At 35.1% G+C, this 14477-nt stretch overlaps 1 protein-coding gene across 1 annotated transcript in view; it reads right to left on the bottom strand.

The window, feature by feature from the left end:
- The window catches only part of LOC137388599 (thioredoxin reductase 1, cytoplasmic-like), a 49796-nt gene extending 40285 nt beyond the window's left edge, over nucleotides 1-9511 (bottom strand). Inside the window, exon 1 of the mRNA XM_068075079.1 lies at nucleotides 9494-9511. The gene's annotated coding sequence lies outside the window, so the exon portion shown is untranslated. The remainder of the gene's footprint in view (nucleotides 1-9493) is intronic.
- Between the last annotated feature and the right edge of the window lie 4966 nt (nucleotides 9512-14477).

Raw genomic sequence — 14477 nt, 5'->3', positions numbered from 1 at the left:
AACAAAAATCAGCAAAATAGTACCAATACCTACTATGGTGTTCTTGCTCACATTAACCTAATTAGCCTAGTCAGTAACACGCCGAAGTGAAACAATCACTAAAAATTGTCTAGCCTTTCAAATGCTAACCTATACATAACATCAAGGATACTTTGCACGGTCATTAAACTGTGATAGTTTGTTTCTCTTTCGCTATAGGAAAATATACAGCAAGAGCTTAGGAAAATATGATTGCTAGTATTCTAATCCTATTTTTGCTGACTTACTAAAATACTGTTCGTTTAAAAGAAGCTTACGCAGTATATACTCACAAACACTTGTAAGACAAGTTGGCGCAAAAAGCAATGTGAAAGAGAGCCTTAAAATAGCAGATAAACAACCTGCATTAACAAAGTAGAATTCGTGATTTCAAGAAGGGAACAACTGCAAATAACCATCGAGTCAGAATGTCATTGTGGGATTATGACTTGAACAGACTAAGCATAAAATAAAAAAGCTGCAAGAAACAAAAGAAAATTTAAAGAATTGATAGTGAAGACAGAACATGTAAAAATGTGTATATGAAGATCAAGAGCAGAGAATGCGTAATACTTTGGTGACAGCCTCAAAAAAAACTGCAGGGGAAATCTTAAGGTTGTCTTGCAACAAAATTTACATTACAGTTGTTTAGTACCAAAAAGGTTCACCATGTTTTGCTCTGCTGTGTTGCAGGTTCAAAACATGTGGAAACCGCAGCCATCACGAAAATGTCGTAGATTGGAATCCCTTTTCGAAACGGCTCAAATGGGACATAATCGAATACGATGTGCTTCTGTTTACACTTTCATGCAACCTCATCCGTCGAAATATTTTCACAAATATACTTCACGCATTCAATGTCTATTGTCCTTATGCGTCTGTTTCATTATAATCGTAATACTCTCACTTTGAGCACTGATATCTCAAACCTTAGCCTAAAAAATAATTTAATTTTTTAACCTTAGCTCGAGGGGGTGCATCTCATCCTCTGATAAACATGAAAAACCCGCTGGTCATCTGTGATGGTCAAAAAATGCTGCAGAAATTGTTCGCGCCATTTGGCAGGAAGTATGGGTCACATGACCAGATTATGATTTGGCCTAGCTGAAACGAAACTGTAAAGTAGCGAGCATCTATATTTGATAAGGGCTTTCGGTAGAACCCGAAGTGTTTATCATAAACTAGTGCTACAAGACGTTTTATATTGAGCCTTTTATTTGCCTCAAAACAATAACCATTTCGAGTTGAGTATGCCATCGAAATAACTTGGGATTCCAACCTACAGCCATTTTTTAACCGTTTGTTTTTGAGTTTTTAAGAGCTTGTAATCACATTTCCACATATTTTGAACTTACAACACATCAGAGTAAGACATGGTGAACTTGTTGATATCAAATAACTGTAATGTGAATTTTGTTGCAAGTCAACCTTTAAGGCCTAATAAGAAAGGGAAGAAATAAGAAAGCCTAATAAAGAAACATGACAATAAAAATCCATTCGATTATCTAGACAACAAAAGTAAATACCAACAAATGAACTCTACAACAACAGAAAGCAAAGGAACTAACGTAAGAAAGTAATGCGATCATGGATGAGTTACAGGAACAAGAGAAAGTTGAGAAAGTGATTGAGAAAACTAGAAAGTGAGATAAGACCAATGCTGAAGACCTTGAATGGCTTGAACAGAATGTATGCAGCAATTGAAGGGTTGAATACTTTAAAGACAATAACCAATTGTCAGTACAGAGGATGTATTCATGGCCACTGGTGTCAAGAAACACCTTAAATTATAAAAACCATTCTTTAAAAGCATGTTCAAGAACAAGGATAAAAGCTAGGATAGGATAAAAACAAACCAAACAAAAACCAACGAAGATGGATGCTAGTCGTTATTGTTTGTTTTTAACCAAACAATGATGCCTTACACTCATGTCAATGAGTGTAAAGTTTAGCAAAGTAATAATCCAAAGAACAGCAAGAACAGCAAGAACTATGCAGAATGGAAAGTCCAGGCATAGATAAGATGTGGAATAACTAAAGAATGGCCGCCAACATCATGCACAAAATATTTTTAATGTTTTCAATCATGTAGACAAGGACAGGCAACACATTGAGTGAGTCAAATGCTAAACTGCTTAGCGTTACTGCAGTAAACAACCAAAAACTGGAGCGGTCTCACAACCTCAAACCAGTCCTACTAAACTACTATCCTTATTTCAAAAAATATTAGTGTTATGGGTTATTAGACGCATAGAGCAGCCTGATAAGCGTACACCAATGTCCCAAACTGCATGCTATCTCATTGTAGAACAAGCCTTTCCAATGGAACTCATAGCCGAAAAAGCAGTGACAACTCAAAACTATAAATCTACAAATAGCACCTGCTCACAAAAACCTGGAAGAAATACTAGACGATGACAAACTCCAACAAGTCAAGATCTCATTTGAAGGTATGTAGCTAGCCATTATGATCAGAAAGCAGAAAAGAACCTTACAACAAACATAGGAACACCGCCAAAAGACTGCCGACCTAGCAAAGAATATAGGAGTAAAAGATTAGTGTAGATCAATCAGAGGAAGAAAGGAATAGAATTAGTAATGGAGGAATCAGTAGAGTATGAGATAATGAGCAAACAAAACCACCAAACGTTGCTTACTCATCTCAGCGTGGGCATACTAAATAAACTAACAAAATAACTTCAAATAATAAACAAAATGAAAATTAAAAAAGTACCAAATAAAAAGGTTACAATTGAATGGTGGAAATACCTAAAAACGTCTAGATGGATACTCGCAAGACAAAAGAATGTCAATTGAGCTATCTATCGAAGTAGGCCTATATATATTGAATATATCATGCCTACTTCAATATATCAAAATATATTGAAGTGGAGAACTCACATCAATATACATGTATATATACAGCCTCCAGGATCCTTCATAACAGCCTTTGGCCCAGGACTATGAGTAACATGAGAGTAGCCCTACTACCAGAATACATAATCGCTAAACAGAAATGCGCTGTAATAAAGTAATAACGCTGTAGCACACCGCTTCCTCCTAAGACACTCCACCTGCTCCCAGTGATGGCCAGTGATCAGAGGTAATTAAATAGCTATGAAGAACATTCAAGAAAACAAAAGATCAAAATAGAAGTAAAAATTAGAGCCATGATTGGCAGCAGATAAAATTGCAAAACGCAACATATTTTATTTAAAAAAATACAGCATAGAAAAGATATTGAGATAGAGATTTGAATGTACTTACGGTAAATCTTAATAAATATTAGTTAAAAGGACAAAAGTAAATAGTTAACACGCTGGCGCTACCGAAATTGCGCCGTGCGCTTACTGAAGTCAGTTAATGTATCTCTATTTATAATTCCTGGTTAAGCTTCGCAAAAGCTCTAGAGCTCACGGGAGGTAGCGGGCGGGCTTTGCGAGTTACCATTGTTACCGGAAAACTTAAATTATATGAGTTGACAACTCTCATTAAACGGTGACGACATTTTGGCTAAGCTAATGCCTAATAGGTAGCCTAAGTATTTTCCCAGTATTTCTTACTATTTTTACTTCTTGATTATTCCCTATGTCTAATTATGACATTACATAGTGTAATTTATAGTAAATATCATGTTATTATACATATCATCATTGCGTTGCATGACATTGAACATAAAATATACCAATTATTGGCTAACAGAAACAATTTTGTAAGTGTTGGTGAATCAGAACCATGTGAAGCCATTAATGAAGAGATTAAAGAATTAATTGGAATGTCGTGTAAAGGTTAGATCAGCAAAAATAACGTTGATATCCATATAACCACAACATGATTCAACTTTTAAGAAGACAAAATACATGTATGGTGTGGACAATGATAGGTATACAGTAAATGGGGGGGCTGTATATCATTGGTGTGGGTGATCCGTTTATGTCTGCTTATAACTTAATTTTTATTACAAATTTTGTATTGTATTTTCAACTAGTATACTATTTCGTTTAACATGAAATACCAACAAATAGAATAGCACCAAACTGAAAATTTGTATATTGATAGACTTAGGTGTGGCTTGGGTGTGGTTAGTACCTATGCAGCATGTGTAAAGCATGAAAAGGAACTTGAATGTGATACTGTCCAGGATACGCTAAAATCTCTGTAATGTCATTCAACGTATAAACCATACTGAAATACTTTTCTCACTTTTATGCGCTTATTTAATATGTTAAAAATACTTTTTATATTATATGGAGATATGACATCTAAGCTTATCATAATTAATTTTGTCATTTTGTTGGCATTTTGTCTGAAGTCAAAAGAGTTTCTTATGTTTTCAAGAACAAACCTGATAAAGCATCATTGTAGCATAAAAAATGTAAAACGTAACAAAAAGATGTAGCACGTAACACAATGTAACCTTTGGCAGCTGCATTTTATAACCTAACCTAAAATGACTAACTCCTGAGTACTCCTGCTGATTTTGGTATAAATTTAACAAGTTGTATCCTCGACCAATATTACTACTACCCTGTTACTACTACCCTGTTACTACTACCCTGTTACTACTACCCTGTTACTACTACCCTGTTACTACTACCCTGTTACTACTACCCTGTTACTACTACCCTGTTACTACTACCCTGCTACTACCACCCTGTTACTACTACTACCCTGTTACCACTATATTGTTGTTTTACTGATACAACAAACAGCTGTGTGTCTATAAAACCATGTAGAGTTATTGCATTTTACACTCATCTTGCTTGAAACTAGTGCACTAAAGAAATAATGCAGGCAGTAATTAAGAGTTTCATAAAAAATTTCTTTCTACAAGTTTTGAACCCATGACATCCGGCTTGGGAGACCAAAACTCCACCACCTTTGCTAATCAATCACCTTCCACAATTTGTAGAATAGTTTTTGCTATAATAAAAGTTTCATGACGTTCAAATTTTCTACACGAAAGTAAAGTCGTAAGAGCAGACTGCCAGAGCTCCGGGCCTTACCTATGGTTCAGTTAATGTAACAAAGCAGGCCTGTCATGCAATGCCAGACTCAATTGGCAATCATAACTTGACTTGAATGCGCTTACGCAGCAAAATGGCTATGAGTCATGCTAGCCACATTCCTTGTAGAGTAGCTACAATATCCTATTTTGATTGGGTAATGACAATTAGCACGCAGAAACTCTCTTTTGATGGGCCAGGTTATGATAAGCTATCAAGTGTTTGAAAGCCATTTAAATGGCTTAAGGCTTTGAGCAACACAAAGCTAAAAGCCATTTCAGTGGCTTACGACACAATAAGGGTTGAAACCTTCATTTTTCATATAAATGTGCCACAATCTATCAGATTAGAAGCTGCAGAATGCTTAATGAATGAGTTCACAGTTTATTGTCATGACAAGGGTGGAGCAACTTTCATTGAAAATGAAAAAAATTCCTAGCAATCCCTGACTTACTGCTAATAAATAATGTTGTAGGCCTATTAATATTTCACGTAATTCTGGCAAAAAAAATTAAATAAAATTATTCCATCGTGTACTGCTTAAGAAAGACAGCATTTAATGTTCAAGTTGAATAAAGAGTGCATGCACTTTTAGTAGATTGGTTTTTAAATTTATAAACATGGGTAAGTAAAGAAATTCCTTTCTTATTTAAAAACTAGCAATATGTGATAGAGGGGCTTGTAGAACATAGGATAAACAGTGTGCAGAGAACCTGCTTGAAATTTAAGACTCGCCAAGCCTGACTACAGAGGAGCAAAGCTTGTCACTAGTGCTATAAATTGAATTGAGCTAGCATTCTCAAACATTGTCCAAGAGCATTTTTAACGTACAGGTATGTCGGGCAGGTTGCATGAACCCCTTATCATATTAACCGTACACCCTGTTATCTTAGTAAATGTAACACTGGTGGTAGTATCAGTATAATTGCGTAATTACTATATTAATTATTAGTATAGTATCTTGTAGTTTAGTCTGAGAACATGCTTGGGTACTAGGTGCAGTTTAAACAGTGTTATGAGTAGTATATGAGGGTTTTTGGAGCACAGGGCAGTCTTACCAGCATCTATGTTGTGAATATAAGGGCCAGTGGTTGCAGCCACTCTCTTTGCAGTGTAAGCTTGTTTGTAGGTACTGATTCTTGTATTCCAGACATGGCCAGGTTTGAGATTGGCCATTGTTAAAATAGTTTAAATTACTTTCAATATAATAAAATGTTAAATTGATGAATTCTATACTAAACATTTGTAAATTTGCTGTAGTAATTGTACATTTCTGATTAGCTGGCGCTATGTCATTATTGTAAAATTTAGAATTTGAAAGCAAATTTTAATTTTTTTGTAAAGTATCAAACGTGAAAATTTTTGGAGGATAATTATTTCATGCTTATATGAATTGTTGTGTTGAAGATTATTTTGTTTTTAGGTTTTTAGAAATAAAAAACTCAATTGCCACAGGAAAAAACTAAAAATTGTGTCATGTCACAATTTCTGTTTAGTCTTCATTCTTATACATTTACACTTGACTTGTTAATATTTCTTATACATTCACACTTGACTTGTTAATATTTCTTATACATTTACACTTGACTTGTTAATATTTCTTATACATTTACACTTGACCTATACAAATATTACAAATCATCATTAAATAAACATCAAACAGGGTGTGACCATTGCGGAGAAATTATAACTGCGCAGTGATAAGTACTCACTGATGCGCAGATGTAAAATACATCACAGTTGCAGTAAGTTTTTGCCCGGGTGTCTATGTAGTTGCATTAGCAGTGCAGTAGTAGTAGTAATAAGCATATCACAGTCATGCAGTATAAATGTAATCGCATTGTGAAATTTTAGTTTTTTACTGCTTCGCAGCGCACAGAACACATGCAGTACAACTATTTGTTCATGCGTAGTTGCATTATCGGTGCAGTGGAGGTATTGCCTACTCCACAGTGTGCAGTGCTGTGTGCAGTGATAGCGGTGTTAGTGTGCGTGTTTGGTGCTATATGCAATAGGAATAAATAAACAATAATACTCAAAAACTGAGCAACTTTATTAATAATTGCCACCACAAATTTGTATATCAATTTGGTACTACTAGTATAAAGTCATGAAGAACTATAGCATACATGACTATGTGCTATCCTCTATGAGGTGAAGACAAGCTGACTTACCTGTGTACTAACCTTTCAATAGATATATCGCTAGCCCTTGCAGAAACCTTATAATTTTAATCACAATTTGCAACTAACTCCACTGTCAAACAAAATATACACATTTTTAAATTTATACATGTATAAAGTACATGTATACATATTTCACATATATCATGTATACTGTAATGTGTTATATATATTATGTTACATTTATATCTAACATGTAAACATTAGATATAAAACAATCATTTTTATAAATATACCTAAGCATATCTACTATATATTTCTCAAAGTCTGTTGGAAATACGGCTATAGCTATTATTAGAATAGCTGAGCCGGACAACAATACTGACTCAAAGTCATGGCTTACCGTCATTGGAAGCCTAACCTTATTAACTAGCTTAGTGGAGTTTTCCATTAGCAATATGCCAGGCTACTAGCTTGAAAGGTACAGTTGTTTGACAAAGTTTTAAAACCTTTACAGTTGTTTTTATTTTTCTCTTAATTTATTTCAACTACACGGCACACTTCTCTCATGATATAAAGTTTGAAAGTTATAATGGCAAATGTTATTATACGTTAAATACAAATCAATTTTCAGTCCAAAGACTCTTCTATTACACGAGCAACGCCGGGTGGCACAGCTAGTTATATATATATACATATATAAAATATACACATTACATATAAATGTATTATATACACATTATATATATTATATTTAATATACACAGAATTATATATATAAGCCTACATGCTATATATAATAAACACATTTTGTACAGTCAATTCATATTTAACTCTTGTTATTACAAGAACTTTAGACACAAACATACTTTTTCTTCGGAGTTTTCTTCCCACAACCCCAAAACCAACTACAGGTATCCAAAAAGCTCTTGTTTACCAAGAACGCTAAACTTACTTGTCTTAAATTCATTGCTACAAGTACATGTATAACTGAAGTCAAGTAAACCCTTGTCAAATGTCTACATTGGAAGCATGGCTAAAGGTACCTTTCGTCAAGCTTCCAGTGAGCATTATATATAAACATGTGCCCTATTGTAAATGCTTCAGCTATATTAAAGGAGCCTCCGTCCAGCATTCTTCAGGCACATGACAAACTTTAACCTTGATATTGTTAGAAGTTCCTATTATACAAATATGGTATATAATTATTATTACTTTATTGTGAATAATTTGAGTTCAAACCGAAATGTTTTCCAAATTAGGCCGTACAAGAATCATAAAACATAACAACAAAGAAGTCAATAAAAGTTAGTCAATAAAATCCAATGGTTTGACATATAGCTCTTAGCATACCTTTATCTGTTGAGAACAGATACTAAGTGGACGGTTGTAAACAGAGCTAGCAATGCTATTTGTGATCAAAAACCAACAAGTTCTCTGTGGAAATATGCTTATGAGTTTTTCTATGTGGATGGCTCTTTTTGTATAAGCTTGAAACACTATTTCCATTTTCTACTATTCTCACATTCTGTATTAGCAAGAGTTAATTATCTAAGCAAAGAAAGGCAACTCCTAAAGTAAGATAGGAGTTAGTTTTGCAAAGCCTTACCCACTTGAACAAGTGAAAGATATTCTGATTAAGCTTTAATGTTTTTTAAATAGTTTTGTTATTTATTTTAGTTTGACATTTTGAAAATATTTGCAAACAGTTGAAATGTTTTTGCAAAAATTATCCAAAACATATTGGATAAATTTCGAAGGTTTTTTTCATTGTTAACTCATTTATTTAAATTCATCACATAACATATACATAACAATATGCTGAGGCAATTACCAAAGCAATTCAAAAATCAAAAGTGAGCCGTAAACATCTGCTGATGCAATGAGTCACCAGGTAGATAAGATGATCGTCGATCTGTCATTGAAATAAAAGTAAGTTTATTTATGTGCCTCTCATCACAATATTAACTAACCTGATCGAATAACTTTGGAAATAACAATGAGTCTCGCTGCAGAATGCTGCCTGCTTATAAACAGAGCAAAACTTCTACAAAATTTTTGAATGGACATATGCGTTCTACATCAATTGAGCAAACATGAGAAATACATGATGAGTCATGCAGTGATCATGCACAGAGCATATTCGAATAAACTATGCAGTAGTCAAAGTAAACTAATCTATATGAACGCAAATAACACAAAGTGATAGCCACACACAATAGAATTATCAGAAACAATAGCAAAGGCGGATAATAATAATAATATAACTACATGCACATCTACATGCACTAGATATGCAGATATGCACAGCTAAGCCCAGAATCTATGACACGTGGCTTTTGTTACTGAGTATTCTAGCTGTTTGGCCCCCTCTCAGTCCATAGCAGTCGCACTGCACCTGCAATTATGCCTCACGATTAGTATGGTGCACAATATAAGGAACACACACTAAACTCTCTCTCTCATCACTCTACAGGAACAAAAAGTAATCTGAATGCAGCAGCAGACTTTATGTGGTATGAAAATATCCCAAAACGAAATAGCCAAGCTGATCTATTTGAACAGGGAGTGAAGACAGACCACAAGATGTACATACAATGCCCACAAACCAAATGACACCCAAAACATCACAGGATCCAGTAATTAGAAATGCAACCACAGACAAATTAGAAACTCCAATGTTGATGAAATCCATCTCATAAGACCAATCGGTCGCCCTGCCAAAAAACCACTAGAGATATCGGAGACTAATCAAATGTATAAAGATCTGGAGTACGTTACAAGGAATACCAGGAGTAAGTTACAAGCTTCCTCATGTTTACATCGTGTACATCAGCTGGAGCAAACAAGATATCTCCACACACTTGACATAAAGCATTGAGCCTTAACACTTAACCTACACCCCACAGGCTGGCCTTCCTACATGCTATACATCTATAAAAGAGAACAGCTTCAATGACTCAGTCTCTTTCCCCTAAGGCCTGTTGAGACTCTCTTCCCTCTGCTGGCTGAGGCTCTTTCTTCTGCCTGTGGAGCTTCTTTCTCCTCTGCGTGTGAAGCCTTTTCCCTACCACCTGCTGAGCTCTCTTCCCCTCGCATCTTCAGAGCCTTTTTCTCTACATTTGGAGCCTCTTCTCCCATCATCAGCTTAGCCTCTTCTCCTTCACTATATCAATTGCTGAACCTCGATATCTATAGACTAGCATATGACTAGACTATAGACTAGCATATGACTAGACTATAGACTAGCATAAGACTATAGACTAGCATATGACTAGACTATAGAAATATGACTAGCACTCTCGATTGACTGTCGAGAGTCGAGCATACGGGACTCAGCTAACGAACATAGACAACCATTTGAGTAACATTTATTGGCTGTTTTAGCCTTTTTGTCAATAATATTATGATTTTAAAATACTGTTAGTGCAAATTTTGTCATAAAAAGATAAGAAAAGCAACTTACAGATTTAGTCCGCTGATGATCTCACTCCTGACACTATAGAAACTGCCGTCGCTTGCATAGCTGCTAGTTGGAGAATATGACCCTAGAGCCATCAGAGTTCGTTTGTTTCCGCTAATTGGCCTTCTTTTCCTTCACAGTGTGCTGATAATAGGTCGTTTATAATCTGTCAACAAATAACATTGACAAGCCAACTAGCCAGCGTAAAGCGATGATCATTGGCGAACCAACTGATAGACCCCATTTGCAACTTTTCAAGAGCTTCCAAAACAGGTTGATAGAGCAGATAACTCCACAATCTTAGTTGAACTTGATGAAGGTCTGTATACATAACTCTAATCAATAATGTTTGTTGCAGGATGTTAGTCAGTTTATCCAGCTATAAAGGTCAAGGTCAAATACCTATGTCAGGCTGTGAGCGCCTAGACACTTTTGATTGTCAAAAGAGAAGATGGACACGCCAAAGACCTTTGTAAAATATCTAGAAAGTTGATTTAATTTTTAAAACATTACCTACAATTATATGAGAAGTTGTCAACATCACTAAAAACTTGATCTCGACTTAGAGGTGGTAAGTGAAGATTTACTAGTAAATATCAGTACTGCTTATAATAGCTTAACACCAGTCACTAGTACCTGAAGCAGTAACAATCAATTTAGTTAACACAAGCAAACCTGCACAAACTAGACATAGTCTAAATAGAATAAGATGACAAAGCAAGTTCAACACTGAGGGTGTGTGCAGGTTTGGATTACAGTAGTTATACATTCCATAATTTCTACCAAACCACTCATAACAGTATTCAATATAACGCAATCATAAAAGGCATAAACACATTTGCATCAACAAAACTTTTCAGATTATTGCATCAGTGGTTAATGTTGCACCAGCACCACCAAGTTCAGTTCATTGCTTGGTAGGTTGCTCCTGAAGAGCAGGTTGTCTCCCTCGTCCAGAGACCGAATAGAAGCACATAAACATGTAATGGTAATTGCCGAAGTCGCGTTAAAGTTTTAGTTGTTTTCCCTCCGCTAAGATGTTGAAGGCTATTAACTAATAGACACAGGGGAGAAAGTTCGCTAGTAATCTTTCATTTTGCTAATAACAAAATAGCAAAAAGCCTCTATTTGCAGGTATATTATCAAATAAAATGGAAACTGTAAAAGTATCCTGAATACAAGATAGTAGTGAAAAATTCATGTTTAGTTTGAGATGATTTGTGTAAAAAAAAATTGACATGAGAGGATGACTTCAAGTAAGTTATGCGGGATAACTTATACAAAAATAAATTGATTGATACTATATACAAGTGTTCATGTCTGATGACTAGATTCTCTATGAGTATTGTTTGTGGCGAGATCGATAGTTATTTAATAATTGGAATATGGTCTGTATTATCTGACTGTGTGAGTATCATTGATGTTTACTTTTATGGTCTATCTGCAGCGGGTTAATTATGTTTTTAATTGAATCGTAGCTTTCATGTATAAATTCTAGCAGGTGTTGATAGTTTTGAGGGTTAGGAAATATTCTATTTCTTAGGTTGGTGTAATTGTTGCATCTGTATAAGTAATGGTCTACTGTTTTATCTTCATCCAGGCATGTGCATGTTGGTGTAAATGTTAAATTGAGTTTGTATAAGTGATATTGTAAGGTTGTGTGACCTGTGAAGAGCCGGGTTGAAATTGATATTTGTCTCCTTGGTAATATAAGTGGAATAGGGTTTTTCTCCAGATGATCTGTTTCTAGGCCCTTTAATAAACCAGTGGGGCAGTGTCCTGTTATCAGATGAGTTTTATCGATCATTATTTAGTTGCTTTTGAATAGTGGATCTTCTAAAATGACTTGCTGACATATCTGCTACAGTTGTGTTTCTACCATTTAGGCTTTCAATGTGAAAATATATCTTCTTTTGAAATTGGCTCTTTTTGATAACATAGTTTTTGCGAAATAACTCTGTCCTACTGCCATTCTACAGTATGTGTATATGTCTCTGAAGCTTAGAGACTCAGCAGTAGGTATGTTTGTGATATGGTGGAGTGCTTCTATCGAGGGATTAGTCTTTGCTCCTAGTATGTCTTTCAAACAACTGTGGAGAGAGATGTCAGCTTTTTGATCCCATATAAAACTACAGTAATACTTCAACTTACGAGTGCTCCAACGTACGAGAAACTTGAAATACGAGCCAGCTTTTAAGCAAGTTTTAGCACTAACATACGAGCCATATTTGAGATACGAGCACGTGAGCCAGTTGCCAAGTATGCCGGAGGTGTTTTATGACAACAGCATCAATCTGTATTTTTCAACTGCTCAGGTTATACTTTTGTACCGTGTTTTTGTGCACGCTTTTTAGTGCAGAGTTATGTGAATTAAAAGTACTGTGTGTAGACCGAAAGTTTGCCAGTAAAATGAAAAATAATGCAAAGAAAAAGCAAATGATAAAAATTGATATTAAACGGAAAGTTATTGAAAAATATGCGAAATGTGTATGCATGATTGAGCTAGCTCAGCAATATGACAGAAATACATCCACAATCATCAAACAGAAGGATTATATTCAGGGCATTTAGCTCGCAAAAGTACTAACCGTAGTTTCTAAACGGCGCGGCGATCTTAACCAATGCTGATGGAGAGACCGCTCAGCCATTGGATATAAGATAAACAATTGGCCGGTGACAGCGTAACTGAAACGACGCTATTTAAAAAGGCCGTTGCTATCTATCAAAACTATAAAAATAGACATTCGGACAAGTTGGCTCGTGGTCGTGCATTAAACCTTTGTGACAACACCTGGGTTCGTCCTAATCGCAACATGTTGAAAGGGCGACAAAGGCAAACGTCCTTAGATAGGTTCATCTTAAAACGGCCGGCTAGTCGTGAAAGCGGAACAAAGGAAAAATTAGCTAACTAGCGAGAAACTTCAAACTATGAACGCCGAAGAAATTTGAATTACGTTAAGTTAAAAATGAAAGTTTGCTTTTAGATTTGCTTCCAAGTTTGTCTTTTAAGACTTTGATAAAATCTAAATTTATCAAAGTCAACTGTTGTAATGAAGGATAGCTTATATATCTCTCTCTGGCAAATGCTAGCGTTAGCTGCTATTGTATGTATTTAATTTTACATTTTAATATAACACATTTCCTTGCATTATTTTTTATTTGTTGCTTTTTGAAAGCAAGTGGTAAGTTAGGAAAATAACCAACATGTTCTATTTGTTACAATATCTTGTTTTGAGTGTTTTATTTGCATTTTTCCGAGTATGGAAACCAATAAATATATATTTAATTGTTCTATATATAAATAAATTGCACCAACATGCGAGTAAATTGACATACGAGCTCAGTCTCGGAACGCATTAAGCTCGTAAGTTGAAGTATGACTGTATTGTAACACACTTTGGACATTATGATTGATTGTAGTATCTTTTTAGAATAGTATGGCTTTAACCCTGCATTGATGAACGAGTGAAGTAGTCTCCATTTTTTAGCCAATATCGCTTTTGATTCTTCTTTTTGTGTGTTGAATGCTAACTTAGAGTCTAGGGTCAGACCTAAAGCTTTAGTAGAATTGGTAATGTTTGTTTTCTTCGCTGACTTGAAGTTGGTTTGAGTTGCAGTTGAACCAAATTGTATCTGTCTTGGAACAGTTTGCTTTCATGCGCCAATGTTCTAGCCAGTGTGTATGTTTCATGCGGTTACTTTCCATCTATATATATTTTTTTTTTTCAAAGTATCGGTGTATGTATGTGTGTCCCTCGAGCAATAGCTATTAAAATCTTGGAATTTAGAACCTGTACTGAAGAAAATTTGATCTCGAACCCTACTGTTCACCAATCCGACACCGCAACTATTAGGCCCCAAAGATTG

The sequence above is a fragment of the Watersipora subatra genome, chromosome 2 (genome assembly GCF_963576615.1).
Source record: "Watersipora subatra chromosome 2, tzWatSuba1.1, whole genome shotgun sequence".
Classification (NCBI taxonomy): domain Eukaryota; kingdom Metazoa; phylum Bryozoa; class Gymnolaemata; order Cheilostomatida; family Watersiporidae; genus Watersipora; species Watersipora subatra.
This window is presented reverse-complemented; position numbering and strand designations above follow the sequence as displayed.